The sequence below is a fragment of the Lepisosteus platostomus genome, chromosome 18, assembly GCF_059453375.1.
Source record: "Lepisosteus platostomus isolate fLepPlt1 chromosome 18, fLepPlt1.hap1, whole genome shotgun sequence".
Taxonomy (NCBI): Eukaryota; Metazoa; Chordata; class Actinopteri; order Semionotiformes; family Lepisosteidae; genus Lepisosteus; species Lepisosteus platostomus.
The window spans coordinates 11,560,242-11,579,107 of NC_142628.1; the positions used below are offsets into that span (position 1 = coordinate 11,560,242).

The 18,866-nt window shown below is 36.9% G+C and overlaps 1 protein-coding gene across 5 annotated transcripts in view; it reads left to right on the forward strand.

Annotated features, from left to right (window-relative positions):
- Positions 1-262: 262 nt before the first annotated feature.
- shank2b (SH3 and multiple ankyrin repeat domains 2b) overlaps positions 263-18,866 on the forward strand; it is a 185,853-nt gene continuing 167,249 nt past the window's right edge. For 2 of the 5 annotated variants that reach the window (XM_088611003.1, XM_088611004.1), the window contains exon 1: positions 263-618. The gene's annotated coding sequence lies outside the window, so the exon portion shown is untranslated. The remainder of the gene's footprint in view (positions 619-18,866) is intronic. The other 3 variants (XM_088611005.1, XM_088611002.1, XM_088611000.1) reach the window with 2 other exon arrangements.

Genomic DNA, 18,866 nt, shown 5'->3' on the forward strand with positions numbered 1-18,866 from the left:
GAGGAGTAAAAATAAAACAAGGCCTTCTCATAAATCATTCATGACAATGTGTACAGTCTACGTGTATAAGAAGGAAGACAAATTAGGTTTGCGGTTTTTCATTCATAATTTAATAGCAGGACTTTTACTGTATATAGGGTATCATTTTTTTCATGGACTTGTACAGCACTGTATGTATTTTATATTGGCACAATATTCCTGAAACACAAAGAATCATCATATAGAAATGTACTCTGTGCCCACCTGGCTGGATAGAGTATTCAGGTATTTCGGGCCCCTCCTTCTCCTGCTCTGTGCTGCAGGCGGTAGTCAGGTGAAAGCTTCCAAACCCAACTGTTCTCTCTCGCGTTTTCCCCCCCAGCCCTTCTGAAGCGGACACACAGCGTTGAGTGTCTGTTACTGCATATTGGGTTTCTAAGTGCTTGCGCTCTGGAGTTGTCTCCGAGTGCTCGCTTGGCAGTCCCCTGCTGGTCCTCCACTCTCTTTTATCTAGTTGTTCCGTGGTTTTCACAGGAAGTTACACGGTTTCGTCGGCAGCTGCGGTTTTCCTACCCAAAGTTGGTGTTGTTTCGCGGCGGCATGACCATTTCTCTATGAATGACCGTGAGACAGTAAAAGGTAAGAGCGCCTTGTTACTTCTCTTCCATACCAAGCGAACGCTCGCTTTTCGTGTGATTCAGGGGACACTGTTATTTTAACTGCAAAGAGTTGATGGGAAGCTAGCATTACAGCCACACTTTGGGGTTTGAAAGGGTTGCTTTGAATTTATTAAGCTACTTTAATTGTGATTTAAAGGGAAAGTAATGATGTAAACGTGCCTTTTATTCTTTCATCCTCGCTGTTACGACTTACCTATCACATGAATGCATGGAAAGTATTTTACGTTTATTGAAGTTGAGAATGTTCAGACCATACTACAGTATGTATGCTTGAAAACATAATATGAAATTAGCTTTGGTCTTGAGATTTTGCAACTTTTAATTTTGACGGCACACGTGGGTATTTCACAACAGTATGGGAGGTCTGAAATACTGTAAATTATTTTGACTTCTCAAGTTGAAGAGACCGTAAGCTACAGTATGTACAGTATGTACTGGAACACCTGTTTGTTTTGTATCACTCATGTACTGTAGTACGCGTTTCAGTAGCGATATACTGGTTTCAGTGGATGATAGACCAAACGCTATCATGCAGCTTCTATTATTTATTTATTTTAAGAACTGATAACACGTTTCCTGTCAATGGGGGAATAACACAATGTATGTCAATCAGATTTGTGCCGTAAGCTACAGTACGTCGCCTGCTGTTTTTTTCATAAATGCGAGGAATTATTTCCTCAGCAACGTTATGATGGCGTGTCTGTGAGGTTGTCATCTTTAATGTATGAAGTGAATATATCTCATAAGCCACATATATTTAACATATACAATGTATTATGACCCCCTGGTTATTTAGCTAACGCTTACGTTTTAAGCTTATTACTTTTAAATTTTTGCTATTTATACAGCAAGGCATTTTAATTGAATACCTTGAACGAAGCACTGCTCTTGAGTACAGCATCAGACCCCAGCCGGGAAATAAACCCACAACTGTTTCATTCCAGAGCCCCAACCAGTCCTCCACACTGCTGCCCGAATACATAAAACTAGTGGTGTGAAACCACCCATTCCTATCTTCATACACAGCTTGTTTCCCGAAATATACAGTAGGTCTGTAAAATTGTAAGTTGTTGTAACGGTTTATTATCCCGATTATATCGCTGCCGCTGACAGGTTTCATTCATTTCTTTGGCATTAGATTTGTTTTAGCAGATAAAAAGAAATCCGCCGGAGGTCTGTGCCGCTTTTCGAATAAGTTCTTAATCACTTGTTGAGCCTAAATTGGTGCGCTCAGTGAATGCGCAACTGACTGCTACTGTACATTTATGACTATAAAATGAACATTTTTATTTGTTTTCTCTTAGCGCACATTGTTTCCATCCGGTGACATCTTTGCTTTAACAGTCATATGACCAAATAGATTTTTGTACCTAAAAGCGGGATAGGAAAGTTTTTCTTTCCTGCTGCCTGTGTTTGTTTGCCACCAAAGTTCATATTATAGTTCATCGTGGTTTTTATTCAACCTGAAAATACCATTAAGGCCGTTTCTTTTCTTAACGGTGCTTAGTTGCTGTTCGCAGGCATACTGCACATTATTTGCTAGGTTTGCTTTTACCCTCATGAATAAGAGTGTGCCAAGCCTGACTCAAATAAATGGTCAGTGCAGATACAATTTTGCATCTCTGATATATGCTGATGTTCATCTGATATTTAATGAAATTTCAGACACTTGCCAGTAAACCACATATGCATTTATATTGGTGATATCTCATTAAATATACTGTGTGCCTTTTGGATGAGGGTGTTCATAAATGTGTGAAGATTGATACCAATTCATAAGCTTCAGAGCATGTGAAATTTTAATATCACTCTTCAAATTCTAAGCCATCCCTGTTTTCTTTCCTTCCTGTGTCCTAATTGGGTTGTTTCCTTATTTGAGATATTGTATGCAAATCTTACAGCTTTTCCTGAATGCAGCAGCTCTTTCAGATCTAATATACAGTAGGTCTTATGGGAACATGAGACAGTATGTCTTAAGAATGTTTGAGGGATGTCATATACTGTACAATATGAGTAATGCACCTCCTGCATTACTATGCATGGAAGGGGGAAAGGGGACTCTATTCCCCCCTTAGATGAATTAGTTAAGTTCTTTGTATGAGAAGGCAAATACATGTTCCCTTTTATGCCATGTATCATGTCACATTTCAATTTATATCCAGCTGTGCCTATTTAGTGTCTTTTTTGCTGCTCGAATTTCATACGTAATTGAAGTAGTTATTTGAAGACCTAGTTTTAAAATTGCATTAACAGTTTGAGGTTCCTGATCAACGCGGGTACCTCTAAGAGTTCAAGTGCACATATTTTGGGAAAGTTAGTTTTAAAACACTTTAGTGTTCTTTATTCATCTTGCATGGTATCATACAATTCTGCTTAGATTATTTGCATTATGTACAGTACAGTGCATTCGTTATTGCTGCTCAGCATCATTGCTCTGTATTTTAGGAAATAAGTTACACTATATATTTCTGTTGATGCAGTTTATCCCAAAAAGGCAAAAATCTGCAAACATGATGATTACTATTAGTTCTGTTATTATTAAATTAGTACAATTCTTTCAGCCTAGATAATGATCAGGAGCACAGAGCAGATAAGAGCCCTTCTAACTATGAAATGTGCAAGATAGAATTGGGTGAGCTATTGTGTAATATTGGCTTCTTTGTAAATGCTAGGGGCACACGATGACGCAGTATTTAGTATTGCTGCCTCACAGCGCTGGGGCCCTGGATTCAGTTTCGGACCTAGGGTGCTATCCGTGTGGAGTTTGTATGTTCTCCCCCCGATTTTCCTCTGGGTGCTCTGGTTTCCTCCCACAATCCAAAGACATACTGGTAAGTAAATTGCCTTCTAAGGAAATTGGCCCTGGATGTGTGCATGTGTGTGTCTATGTCTGCCCTGCCAGTGGACTGGTGTCCCATCCATAGTGTATCATGCCTTGTGCCCGTTGCTTGCCGAGATAGGCTCTGGGTCCCCCATAGCCCTAAGCTGGAAGACATGTAAGAAAATGTATTGTACTTATTATAGATTACCTGGACTTTTTAATTAAACAGCTTTTGTGAGAAGCACTTCCACTGAAAAACAGATTTTGAACATGCTGCTCATTATATACTGTACATAATATAATATAGTTCAGGTGGCTACAGTAGGTGCGTCAGCATGCGTAGGCTGCAAAGGAGCAAGTAATAGGTTTATTCAATGCTGAAAAGAGAAGAAAGAAAACACAACGTTTCGGCTGTGGAGCCTTCTTTGGGTGTGCATGGGTGTTTTCTTTCTTCTCTTTTCACCATGGAAGAAACCTATTACTTGTTCCATAATATAATATATATTTTTGGGGATGAATTGACTTGCCATGCAAATGAAATAAATCTGTCTGCAATTTGTTTGGTGACAAGTTTTCAAAATTATTTTTTTATATGTGAACATTGTGTAGGAACGGATTTGCACTGTCAATGTTTTGTTTATTTGTTCCACAACATACCATTTCAGTTCATTGATGCGATAATTTTTAAATATATTTTAGTCCACTTTGTTATATAATCATATGTTTTCAGAGTCAAAAAGGCATGTAATTAAATCTCAGAATTAGTGTAAGCTTAGTCATTGAAGTCTTTTGGAATTATTCCACTATATACAAAGTTGTGGTAAGGCTTACGAAATCATTGAGACACAAGGATTAGGATTTTCTGGTTAAGTACTGTAGCGTTCACAGTGACTCATGAGTTAGAAAATGTGACACTTGCTTGATTATTCTTGCTGGTAACATTGACCCATATTTCCTGTTATGACAACTGTTAAACTCTTGTGCTATCACTTCAGTAAACAATTTCATTGTTCTATTCTGCATTCATTCCTTACTGTTCAACTTTTAAGTTCTGTGAAATTCAACACTGGTACAGTACCTCACTGCTCCAGTGTCCTGGGTCCAATGCATTCCACTGACTTTGTGGAGACTATACTGTATGTTTTCCTCATGTTCATATGGTTTTTTTTTTCTTGCTGATCTGGCTTCCCCTTACAGTACTTCCAATAGATAGATATATTGGCTAGAATTGAGTGGTCGTTCTTACTTGTCCCTTTCTCTCTTACCCTGTAATGGACTTATCCTGTCAAAGGACTAAGCAGTCATGTTATTTCAGTCTTGCTTAGTCCATGCAGCCAGACAAGGAGAAAAAATACTTACAGATAATGTAAGCATAGATATCTTTTAAGTTTGCTTGCAGTGATCAAATCAAAATATTTTTGATATTTTCTTTTCTGAAATGAGCTATTTAAAGGAATATGTGTTGGATAAAATAGCTACTCCATTAAACTGTTCATTGATTATTTTTGTACCTATAGCATAGAGTTCTTTTGTTGTAGAAAATGTACACTGTAGAAACAGAATTGCTTTTCTGTACAGTAAAACACAAAAGATACAGAAATCAGATGTGACCTTATACACTTTTTGTTTTATAAATCATATTGTTCGTATAGGTAGTGAGAGTGAATTAGATTATTTTGTAGTTAAATTAAAATAGCTAAACATTTTAATAACAGTTGTTTGGTTAAACAAATATAAATGCTCTTGTGCTTGTTGGTTATTTCCCTTTAACCTGTAGTATTACTGTATCTCTAATGTTCCCCAGTTTTTCTACTTAATGTAGTTTTTCAGGTCTTCAGTCCATGGGATCACCCTAATAACATGTAGCTGCAACTTTATATATATATAATTTAAAATGTCCTATATTTATGACATTGAATATGTGAAGAAATAAGATTGATCAACTAAGAAGTTCAAGAAAACATGTGCAAATCCAAAGATTCCCATTGGTATAATCACATCCTGCAGTCAGATCACCACAGAGGTCATGCAAGTTAAACTGAGATTTACCTTACATTCTCTGACTTGTATGAAATCAATATGATGTTTATTCTAGAGACATGAATTTCAGTGGCAATTGTTTGTTTACCGCACATAAGCCTGTCTCCACTATAATATATGCAGATTGGCTGTGATGAAGTGTAGGCTACATTTTGTTTTTAAAAGCGTTTTGCTCCCAGCAAAGAGTTGCGATTTCAATTATGGCGTTTAAATTACGTAAAGCTGTCAATCATCAATATGGTTCTATTTTGCATCACTCCAAATACAAATATAATTTATTGCAATAATACCCCTTGGTGGTAATCAGCAGTACTCATTAGTTAATGTTTTAATAACAGACACAGAACCAAAGAGCCAGTAACTACAAGCACATTGTACAATTTTGTTGTTGTTTTTAAACGAGATAGAACAAATGTAGTTTCTCATCAACAGTGCTGTTTTAGTGTTATGCAGCTGATATAGCTTGGAAGAGATATTCTTTCTTAAGGCATGTATTCTACCCATTAGTGTAAAATAATAAAATGTCATTCTCTTAGGTTTGGCGCACTGTGGCACAGTGGTCAGCATTGCTGCCTTGCTGCACTGGGGCCCCGGGTTCAATTCCAGACTTGGGGTGCCATCTGTGTGGAGTTTGTATGTTCTCCCCATATTCATGTGGGGTTCTCCAGGTGCTCTGGTTTCCTCCCACAGTCCAGTTGGCTTCTGGGAAAACTGGCCGTGGTGTGAGCTTGTCTCTGTGTGCCCTGCAGTGGACTGATGTCTTCTCCAGGTGTATTCCACCTTGTGACCCTGAATTGGATGAAGAGGTTAGAAAATGGATCAATAATAACTGTACTGTATGTACAGTACAGTTTATATACTGTACAGTATATATATATCATTGATTTATCCTGCAATCGATCTGAAGTATTATGGATTGGCCTCATATGTATAACTGAGTCAAATTAAAAAGGTTATTGACTTAATTTGTGTATATATAGAAATAAACTAAATGTGTTTGGTTTTTCTGCCCTATCAAATAAATGTGAATATTTCATTAAATGTTCTGTTGAGGCATCATTGGTAGAATTGCAGTTTAATGTTTTTATTTTGCCTATGAGTTCTCACATGAGATTTACCTCATATCACAAATAAAAAAAGCTTTATAATTTTAAATTGGGCTACCCACTGATCTTGTTGTCAGTACCACATTTCTGAACACATTGGTACTAAAGGATGAAGAAATTAGTCTTTATTTGCATCTGATCAGACTAGACATCCCTACAAACATGTATCAAGATTAAATAAATTAAAACTATAATTATCTTAATTGAAGATGTCATTGAACTACAAAAGAGTTAGGCTTTGTTAGTTTTTACTCCTTAAAGCATCCTGAAAATAGCCTTCATTTTTTAATGAAGGTTTCAGAATGACTTGACGGTGTTGTGTTTTCACATAGACTTCATGATAGTAACCAGTGTTACTATCACATGATATAAGGGCTGTGGAAGCAAGAATTGCAATTTCCCCTGTTTTTTTAGGAACAGAAAGTTTGAGACTAATGGATTGCACTGAGAAAAAGCTGCAACATGAATATTATGAATACGTTGTTAAAAATACTGAAAGAATTGAAGGGGCACTTAGAAACCAAGGATTGCAGTTTACACAACTAATTTAAAAATCCTTTCTGTGTGAACCGCAGCAAAATTGAGAACCATTTGAGCTTACTGCTGCTTCCGAATTCCACGATTTCTGGGCTTGCTTCTGTTTAGAAACCATCTGTACATTTGGCATTAAATCATCTCTCATCCCATCTCCCTCAAGACGTTCGCCTATGATGCTGTCTCCAGGGATATTTGCCCTCCTGCCGAGCACAGCAAAGGTCCAGAAACTAAGACAGGCTGCATTTCAGATTGCAGCCTAATAGATCAGTCTGGGAATTGAAATCACTCATTTGATTAGTTGGAAATTCAGAAACTCCACACAGCAATGAAGTATCCTTGGACACTTGGTCTTCTTAACATTTAATTTTGATTATCCTTATAAAACTAGAGTGAAGTGCATTGATGTACAGTATATGCATCTGTGTCTTGCAATGAAGGAGACAGAGGAAAAATGGTATGATGATAAGCTTCTTGTTTTATTGCAGTGTATTTGATTATTGCAGTGAGTTTGAAGTATTTCAAACTCCTTATGAAGAAATAAGTTGGTATGATATATGCCACTAAACCCAGTCTTTCCTTATGGGCTGCACTGTACGTATCAAATACTGTATACAGTAACTATGTGACAAGAATTGCATGGGTCCATGCAGAAAATGCCTTTAAGTACCCAGAAAAAAATAGCAAGATGTGCAAGAGTCAATCAATGATTTTGGCCTGACATTGTTCATGTGTATAAAATATAACTTTAAACAAATGATGAGGTGTCTAATGTCTTACATTGTATTGATTTTCATATTTCATCATTTTCAAAGTAAGATATTAGTGACTGACATACTCTTCTTTTTTATAACTGTATGTAGATTTCAAAGAGTGTGCTTGAGTGAAATTGTTCTTCTCCTTGACAATCATTCATTCCCTAAAGGTGCTAAATGGAGAGTACTGAAGTATCCTTCAGGCAGACACCACTGGTACTTCACCAATGAGCTGAGGGATGGAAGGGTTTGCTCTTTAGTTTTGTAAAACTGCTGAAATTCCCTATAAAAGAGAGCAATGAATTATTTTAAGGCACAATTATTTTCCGTCACAAATACAGTTATAATTAGATAAACAATAACTTTGGCAGGGAGAAATAATTAGTTATGATAACCACACGGAGACTTTGTTGATAATACTCTGTCCTCTTTCATAGAATTACATTTTACAACTGCAGCACTTCGCTTGTAAACCATCGTCATGTTAAATCTTTAATTACTTGGTCATCCCACTTCCAAGTACAAGTTTTACACATCCAGTATTGAAACTAATGAAAACAAAAGCTGGTTTATACTGTAATGCAAATTATGCATATTAAATAAATAGTTTTTGTGTGAAAATGAAATTATATTAAATTCCTTATTGTACTGACATGGCTGTTGGTTGTCAAACTACCCATCACATCTTGCTGCGTGCACAAATGTAATTTTCTTCTTGAGATTAGTATAATAAGCTTTACACAAAATGTCCTCAAAATGTGTGCATCTGCTTGGAAACCTTTGTTGAGGAGAGGGAACAAGACGGAAAGGATGAAGCAAAGTTGCAGAGTAGCTACATCCCCATCAAGATCATTGAATTTTACATTTGAATATAAAGCAGGTATTGTATATAGCCTTGCCCATTCCTTCAGATTTTAGCTTGTTTTGAAATTGGCCTCCATACAATAGATAGGGAAATCTCATTCTCTTCACAGAATAAAAAATATATAGCACAAAGAATCAAGACCATATTTTGAAAAAAGCTAGTTGTGACTGAAAATGTGAGCAAAGTGGTCAGATTTAACAAAACAGCTGGATTATGGTAAATCTGCGAGTGCAATTGGAATATTCATCTGAGCACAGTCTCCTGTTTAATAATTTACAAAACGTTTGTCACCATTAGTATTTGTTTCTTCTTGAAAACAGTCAATTTATGTCATCTTAAATTTCATTTCTTTTGATGCAACACTATTTAAATAAGAAGGAGCCAAAGTTCCTTACATGTACCTTTCTCATATTGATGCATTTCCCCTTTTTCCTAAAAGACATTTTTCAGCTTCATTTCAGTCTGTACCAGCTGATAACCTCTAGCTCTTGGCAGATTTCCAGAGTAAGTAATATTGTGATTAATTATATGCCATGACTTTGATCTTTTTCTGTGTTAGTAGGCATTTTTTGTGATTTCTGTGGCACATCCTGTAATCGAATGGCATTGCAGTATGGAGAGATGCATTGCAAAGAAAGGTTTGGTCCTGTATTAAAGAATTTGTGCAAAAATAAGTTTAAGTGAGTTAGAATTGTACTTTGCAGCTACAGTTTTCTTCACACTACCCACTGGGCACATTTGTTTACACTACCACTATTTTTTTCTTTGTCCCGGAGGCTGAGATCTGTAATCCATTATGAAAAACATTGAGTTTCCCTCGCAGATACTGTACTTAACCATTGCAGGCTTGCTTTATCTCCATTCTTCAAATCGCAGTAGGGGATTGTGGGGATCAACATCATCTTCCCCAGCCTCCAGCAAACACGGTGCATGCCAACACTATTGAAGTCTGCTACATGAAAAGGCCAGAAACTTCACTGGGAGTCTTATGGAAGTATATCTAACAGTATCATCCTGCACACACCGAGGACTGCCTTGTTCCCAATCTCTAAGTTGTCCAAGTCACTGCTTTAGTCTAGATTGTGTAGAATGCGTAGCTGGAACTATGGTTTAACTATGCGTTTCACAGCACTGAGCACACACAACACAGGGAGGTTGCTATAACAGTTTCATCTTGTACTATGAGACCTATAGTACATAGGCCTTTTTGTTTTCTGGCTTGTTGCTTCCAGGAATGAGTAACTAGGTGTTTGCTTAAGGATATCAACACATTGTTACAAGGGCAATGGTTTCAGTGGAGCAAAATGCCTACCACATTTTTCAGATTATATTTGTGTTTGAAATGGATAATAAACATTCCCATAATGAAATGTCCTCACACCTTTAACATGCTTTTTTGTTCATTTGAAAATGTCGAGTCTAGTCTAATTATAGGTCTAGTTATAAAGTTTGATTTGTTGAAGAAATACTTGCTTGGTCAGTTTCTGTCAAAACTTCCATCAAAATAATGATAAGATGGCTGTATTTCTGACTACGCTGACTTAATGCACAATCTCTGTTTTACTTATGTTTGTGATTTCAAGTTCTTCAGTGCATACAGTACAAGATTATCATCTTGTGTTCATGATTGTCCAGATGCTACACTTATTACCAGTTATGAAGGGTTGTTTTTGGCCAGATGGCAGCTAAGAAATGAAAGATATCATAATCTGATGAAGGTAGGCCGGACATTAATGGTACGGCTTATTCAATATTGAAAAAAAAACGATTTTGTGTTCCGCAGTAATAAATACAAGCACTCATCAGGCTCCGGGGCTTTTAGCTATGCCATGAACCTTCTGAGACAGTTTGCGTAGTTATTCATCATTTATTTTTAATCCACTTTTGAGTGTCAAAAAAAAAACCTCAAACACAAAAAAACATGAATCCCCCATATTGATGTGCATCTAAAAACATGACAGTTGGCGCTGTTGCCTTATAATGGCAAGGTGCTGCGTTTGAGTCCAACTTGCGTTACCCTTCCGTGTGGGCTTGGCATGTCCTGCCGCCCCAGTAGTAACCAGGATTTTCTCTGAGTGCTCACATTTTCTCTTACCTCCCCAAAAAGTAGGAGGATGCTAGTTAGGTATGTTGCAATATCATACAGTAAATTGTCCCATCATAAATTGTAACATAAAATGGATCATAAATAAATCTGTGATTCTGCGAAGGAAGGCTGTCCCATTTTGGGAGAGATTAGTACCCCCCATGTGTTCTACAATTCTGGGAAGCAGTCCTGGCCAGCCATACCAGGAGGAGCAGATTCTGATAATAGATGGATGCCTGGGTGGAAGTACTGGTTATTAGATGAGATATTTCTTTAGCCAGCTATATCTCCCTGTGGGTGAAATTTTTGTTTTCCTAGAAATCAATTACTATAAGGCAAAGCAGATTGTTACTGAAAATGAGTATTATTCAATTAGGAACTTCTGTCATCAGGTTATCTGAACAATATACAGTATGTACTGTATGTACAGTGACCTTTCCTTATTTGTGCAGAGATGACCACATGTGCACATGACCTTATTGGCCACAAACTATGGAAAGTATTTCCAGGTACTATGAATCGGTCCAGCTGTAGGTGAGATACTGGTGTTGGTGGTGTTCTGTTTCATGTTGATTATTCACGTGTCCCTTTGGTTTTTCTGGGGTCACTGCAGTTCTAACAAGACAAAGTAAGTTTTTTGCCCTAAAGATTAAAGTCACCAATTTGTCAGTGTCATTTCAGGTCTGCATTTTCTGTGACCATTGTGCCCTCTTGGCTCATTTGCTACAATGTGTTATACTTGTGAAATATAGGATTCCTTTGGAGAGAAAACTAGCAAGTTTAATAAGCCATAAGGCTTTTAATAAGCCAATTGTATAAAATGAGCTTCAGCTTGTCACTGCCTTTAGAAAAGCAGTTTTATTCCCCTTTCATGTTGCTCTCCATTCGATCCTGTCATTCAGAGGTTTCCAGGAACTTTGTGGTGCAGAACGGGCTATTGATCTATGGAAAATAATAGCAAATCATACTGCATTTTTACATGCAATGCAAGAGCAAGACAAGAACAATCCAATCCTGAAATTGTGCTGAACCTCCCCAATCAATAAAAAGAAATATAATGGCTGAATGTTTATGTCCTCAATAAGAAATAAAATGTTTCACACTGAGGTAGTGGGTGAGTGGAGTCCATACTATACAACCTGTTTTTGTTAGCAAAGGCTGAGGTACAGTAACTTCCAAAATAAAAGATACATCTACATAAAGTATTTTAACAGAGCGTTGGGCCACCACAAGCCACCGGAACAGCTTCAGTGAGTTGCCAACAGATTCTACAAGTTTCTGGAACTCTGTTGGAAGGATGGAACACCATTCTTCCACAAGAATTCCCATCATTTGGTGTTTTCCATATTACTTTTTTTTCCCACTGCTCAGCAGACCACTGCCTGTGTTCTTTGCACCTCTTTCCTCGCATTTTAGGTGTAATAAGAAGTTTAGACACTGCAGTCCAACAATAGTATCCCTCTCTGTGAAATTCTTGATGGACTGCACTTAATGAAACAGCCTGCACCTGCCTTAGTTTGACATTTTGCAGTCAACTGATTCATAGTTTGTTGAGCTGCTTGTCTGTTGTGCCTTGCATCTCCAACCAATGTATGGACATCATGGTTCAGGAGTATGCACTTTTATCCACAGCTGCCCCAAGTTGATGATGTCTTTCTCCCTGACTTCCATGCCAACATCACCTTGGAACATGGAACATGCGCAAGTTGAGCAGTCTTTGTCACTGAAGCTCCTGACAAACGTGTCTCAACAGTCACCCCTCTCTTACAGTCACTGAGATCTCTTCTTGTAGCCATGGTAGCCCAAATAATTGGCAACTGGGCCTGCCCAGCATTTTTATACATGACCTTGAGCATGATGGGATTGCTTAATTAACTCAGGAACCACACCTGTGTGGAAGCACCTGCTTTCAATATGCTTTGTATCACTCATTTACTCATGTGTTTCTTTTATTTTGGCAGCATTACCTGTATCTTTCTGTAAGAATAATTTAACATTGTTTTTATTTTAAATAATTGTACCGAATATCAAATTAAACTTACTGTAAATTTAACCAGAATGTGGATATTGGTGAAATATTTTTGGTGTCATTATGATTAACTGATCATTCATTACTGACCATTATACACCAGAATCACCTGATAGTGTAGAGAGAGTTGATGGAGGAACAGGTGATGAGTTGATTTAAGCTGTTTAATATGAAGCCAGGCAAAAATCAATAAAGAAAAAAAGAACCAGTATACCCTGCCAATAAAGAGAACAGTGCCTTTGTAATATTATTATGTTTGGGGCTGGAATAAGTAACTATTGGATTCTCCAATAGGGGAACCAAGTCCTCTTTAGGAATCACTGAATCACTGTTTTGTGTGTATGACACCTGCAATTGTGGTGCACATGTGCAGAGTGATTAACTAATTGTTGTGTACAACAGGTTAATCAATACAGTATAAAGGTCCAAGTTGTCTTGTCTATGCTGGAATACGTACTGTAGTTGTTACAAAACTCTATTTGTAATGATCGCTAGCAACATTATTGCAAGTCACTACTGTACATCAATCAAGTCTTGGGACCTCACTTGGTGCCCTTCTTTTGGGCTCATCCTGTTGTGACAACTTTCTACCAGGAAATGCCATGTTTTTATATTGCTTGTGTAACAGCTGCTTTCTTCCAATATGAGAATCCGGCACTTAGGCATTCAAGCCATAAATTGCCAGATTCAAACCCCATTGAACATATAGTATGCGGAATGAACTGGGATGACATGTGGCACCTAGGGCTCAGAAAACTACTGAACAGGCACGTGCTTACCCGGGCGTTTTGAGAGAAATGGGACAAAATCCTAAAAGAGAGCATCTGGGATCCAGTGCAAAGCAATGCATCACTGATGTACAACTTCTATTACTTCCAGCAGTGAACACACATGCTACTAGCCTCTAACTTTCACAATAAACCACCGCTGATCAACCCTCTTGATGAAAAATGTTGATTGCCAGACGTAGTGAATTATGTTATGCCTGTTCAATAAAATGTCAGTGCACCTGTTCCAAAAGAAAATATTTTACTGGGAATTAGCTTGGGAATTTGTTTCACTTGTAGGTAATAAGTAATAAGTAGTTGATAAGATGATATTTTGATGGTCAGTATTAATATAAAGTATATTAGTGTATATCTAAATGACGTGTTCACCAAAACGTTTGGAAATTAGTTTCTTCTACAATGTGGCCACCTATCTAGGATTTCTAATCTAATTATTTTTCAATTTCATTTATTGGCTGTTAGAATTACATGAAGTTCCCATTTAAAACTTTTTTTAGTGATTACGGGCAGAACACTGTTACTGCAAAGTCCTTCATAATATTTTAATGAAATTGTTTGATTTAGTAAAATAATGTCAATTTATCACACAGATTTTTATGTTTAGATTGACAACCCATAGATTCAGTGGTTCCATCTGAAATTGAACCCTGCTTTGGCAATACATCATGTCTTTGATTTTATATTTTGATAAAGCTGTTTCTTTTTTAAAAATAAGTGTGAAACACATACAGTAGGGCTGTACTTTGATTTAGTATACTTTAGTTTCCAATCAATTTTAATAAATGAGGCCACAATGTTTTTATCAACGGTTAAACCTAAAACTTCTGTGTTAAGATTATAACCATCAAAGTCATGATGAGAGCAGTTCATAATCTAGTATGTAATATATGACTTTCAGATGTACTGTTTCTAACTCTGAAGTGTTAGAAAAAATACTGTAGGGTCCTTTTTGCCTTATTAATGAGAGTACAGACAAACTTTGTCAAAGAATACGAAGACAGATTACTTGCTTTTGACCCTTTTGTTGTTGGCTTATTAAAATTTCATTTTCAGAATTTGTTTTATGGGACAAGTTCACTGTGAAGTAATTAGCTGTAGCCATCTGTAATTTATAGTGCATTTGCTCCAAGTTAATGATGCGTTATATCAGGGTAAACAAGAATATGCTTATGTGTTAGGCATCAAAGTGTAAATCATTAACATTTTTTTACTAATAACAACATGTGTTGCCTTTCAACTTGCATCGAGCTTTTAAATAGACCTTATTACTTTTGATGTGTCTTAAATAAATTGGATGGCATCCTTCCACTTGTGAAAAACGAGCTTTGCCACTACCACAAAATACAGTAGATTCCATGCTATTTCATGCATTGTTGATATTGTGATTGGCATGAGAAAAATGACTTGAGACATTCAGATTCACTTGTAGTTTCTGGGTTATCTGAGGTATGCAGGAGTAATAACTGATTTGATTGAATCTGTGGCAGGGCTGAGGAAAAAGCTGTTTGTCTTATTGGAAAGGACATGTGTCCTTAGGTTTTTTTTTACCCATAGTTATGGTTTAAATATCATTTTAAAAAGGTCGCTCTGATGGCGGTTTATAGTGGTCTATGCAGTGGACCATTAGTCTAAGTAGATACATTTTTTGAACGAGACATACTGTACAGTGTACTGTATTTTAGAAATAAAAATACTGTTCCTTGAAATGAAACAAAAGCCTGAGAATTTGTACCAAAAAATTCAAACTTTTTGTGCAGCGGGGAATGTCATAGTTCTGTTCATCAACAGTATAACATAAGAATGGATACAATCAAGAAGAGGTGTTTTGGTCTGTCTAGTTCTTTAATAGCTGAATATGTCCGAAGATCTCATTCCACCATTTGTGTTTCGCTAATGTGGACTTTCTGTTTTTTCTGTTTTTTGTAGGTGGAGGAAAAATATATCAAACTTTCCACTTTTAAATAACATCAACCAGAAAACAGTCTGTTAACATATTTAAAGTCACTAATATAGCAGCTTGTCATCCATACGTTTTCAAGGCGCTCCAATCCAGGGTCAGGGGTGAGCCAGAGCCTATTCCGGCAGATGGTGGGCACAGGGCAGGATACATCCTGGACAGGAAAACAGGGCGCACACAGACACAAACACAAAGCACTCCAAAAAACAAACAAACAAGCACAAAGACTCATGCCAGGTCCCGTTTTCTCAGAAACCAGTTAAACTAACTGTATGCCTTTGGACAGTGGGAGGAAACTGGAGCACCCAGAGGAAACGGGAGCACCCAGAGGAAACCTACTGTACGTGAACACCGGGAGAACATGCAAACCCTGGAATAGCACCCCAGGTCCAGACTTGAACCCAGGGCCCCAGCACTGTAAGGCAGCAATGCAAACCACTGCGTCACTGTGCGCCCCCCTTTGCAGAAAGATATTTGACTTTGCATCACAGCGCACATTGAGTATGAGCTTGTTGCAGTAATGTGAAGCTCTGAAGCACGAAAAGCACTGCAAACCCACTGGGCCATGTGACCAGTTTTCTACCCTGTTTACTTTGGGGCCGCAGAGGGCTGAGAGATGCCTGAGGGATAGTCAATCGAACCACACAGGTGAAATCTGCTCTTGAACAGTAAAACAGGCAGCAAATTAAAAGCCACTGTCCTGTGACATATCGGAAAGGGAATCGTTACTCAGTGCTTGGTAGAATTTATTTTGTAATCATTGTTTACAGCAGTAAGGCTGAAATCCCTGGGTCATACAGAGTTAAAATAGAACAAATGTATCCAGTCTGAGCTACAGTGCTTGAAAAAAATAAAGATGATACTTTGATTTATGTACTCTCCAGTAGTCCATAGAAAAAACTAGGACTTCATAGCTACTGCACTGCTCAGCAGCCATTATCCTGGCCCATTGCTTGATCCTCAAATGATTCTTTTATAAATTCAAGTCAATAATCTTTATGATCAAGATTCTATCCAGATTGAAGAAAATGGAAAAGAAATTGTGGGGAAAAAAAGAGGAAGAAAATGATATAAAGAGGACCTCTTGAAGGAAAAATAGTACCATTTCATCCATGCAAGCAAGGACTCAGATTTTCAAAGCTATTAGAGGAGAGGTTGCCATCTGGTGACCTAGGAAAAATGATCTGTTATACTTTTCTGAAATATCAGTCATCATTCTTCAGTGAGGTGTAAATACTGTATAAGGCACTTTAGATAAATATGGACAATAATATGGACATAATGTACGTTGCTATTTGCATATCTGTCTGTCTCTCTATATTTATATATATATTCTATATATTTTCTCTCTTTCTATACATGTCAGCATTAAGTTTCTGGATTTTCATATATTCAAGTTTCTTGTTTTTTATAACCTGGGAGCAGTTGTTTATGGTATGTATATTACTCACAATCTATTCAGAATGAGGTTTCTAATACCATTTCCTCTATACATTATAGAACCTCAATAACACTGTAGGCCTGGATTCAACAGTAGATACTGTATTCTTACAGCAGAAACAGAATATAATTTATGCTTAATGACCAATGTGAAAACGTGAAAGGTAATTGAGGTCAAATATATTACAAAGGTTCACAAAGGATGTGTTTCCATTTTATACCTGTGCACTCTGGTCTCCCTAAACTTTCCATTTAATTTAGTTTCTAAAGTCATTTTTATTTCTTCACTTGATTATGTAGTAGGACTGCTGCTACATAATGGATACTGCACATCATCTAGGTGGGTGCTGTACTTCAGTGGTGTCTGATGTGGATGATGCTCTATTGTGATGATAACCAATAAACAAATGCAACCAATTACTATTATCAGGCAAAAGTGACAATGATGATTATGGATTATAAACATGCTCACCTAATAAAATAACTCAAGGTTGGGGGGCATTCATACACTAAGAAATTGAATATATTGTAATTTCTTTTAACAAGATGTAGTACATGCAAACAAAAGAGAAATATTTCATTTTAAGATTCAGAACTTACAGGAACTTAGAATTTCCAGTATTTTTTATCTTTATTGGTATTTTAGTTTTCTGGAGTAAAACTGAATACACTTTTGGGACTATGTGTATTTGTAGACCTTTGGGTGAAAAAAATAAAGCCTCCTTTACGTTTTCTACTGAAATTCTTTCATCTACACAGCAGTTAGCTGTTGAAATGGACTGGGAACTATGTGTTTTTTATCTACTCAGCAACAAAAAGGAAGCCTCTGTCAAGCTGCGGTGCTTGTAAATGCTGTTCAGTTTTCCGTCAGGTGAAGGTTTTCTGTGCCTTTTTGTTACACTTTGATGTACAGTATAGAAGAGATGAGACAATCAGCTTGGCGTGAACTGCATGATAAGCAAGTTTTGCAGTATCTCCATGGTATTACAGATATGAGTAATAAGATGTGCAAAAAGCATTTGTGATGCAATGGGTGAATACTGTAGCTAATTTTGTAATGTGAAGGTACAGACATCTGTAAGTTTTGACTGAACCCCAGCTTACTCTACTCTGCACAGTGTAATTGACATATTAAGGAAGCACTTGTGCTGACACAGTGCTTTTACATGGAGTGGTTCACTTTCTGTTCCTTTTGACTTTTACAGAATTAAATATTTCCATGTGCAAATTTGGAATTCTATGTTTAGATGGTGGTGCTGAGCCCAAACCATGATTCTCCACTAAATCTGACTTATTTTGAAAAATTACACTCCAAACTTTATCTTAAAATGATTGAACAATTTTACTTTAATTTTGCTTTCTATCTTCATTTGTACAATATTTGCTTTGCCGTCATACATTTTCGACTTACGGACCAGACACCTCTGACCTAGTTTTGTTGTAACAGAGAAAAGAACAGTTGTGAAAATACAAGACATACTGTATCTATAATATGGTTCCAATGGAGAGCAGATGAGGGTATATTGTTCGCAAAGAGAAAGAATTAAAATAGGAGTTTTTAAATAATAAAACCATCAAACATGTTTGACATAAATCTTGAATTTTATTTATTATCACACTTTCCATACATTGTCTCTGTCATTTCGTGCCATCCAGACATGTCCTAGATGTGTTTTAGAGCAGTGTTATTAATAAAGCTTTGTTAAAATGCGTCCCCATTTTGTACATTTTAAGAAGCAAACTAATTTGATTTATAAATCCAAGATCCTGTTTTAAGTGTTTGGTT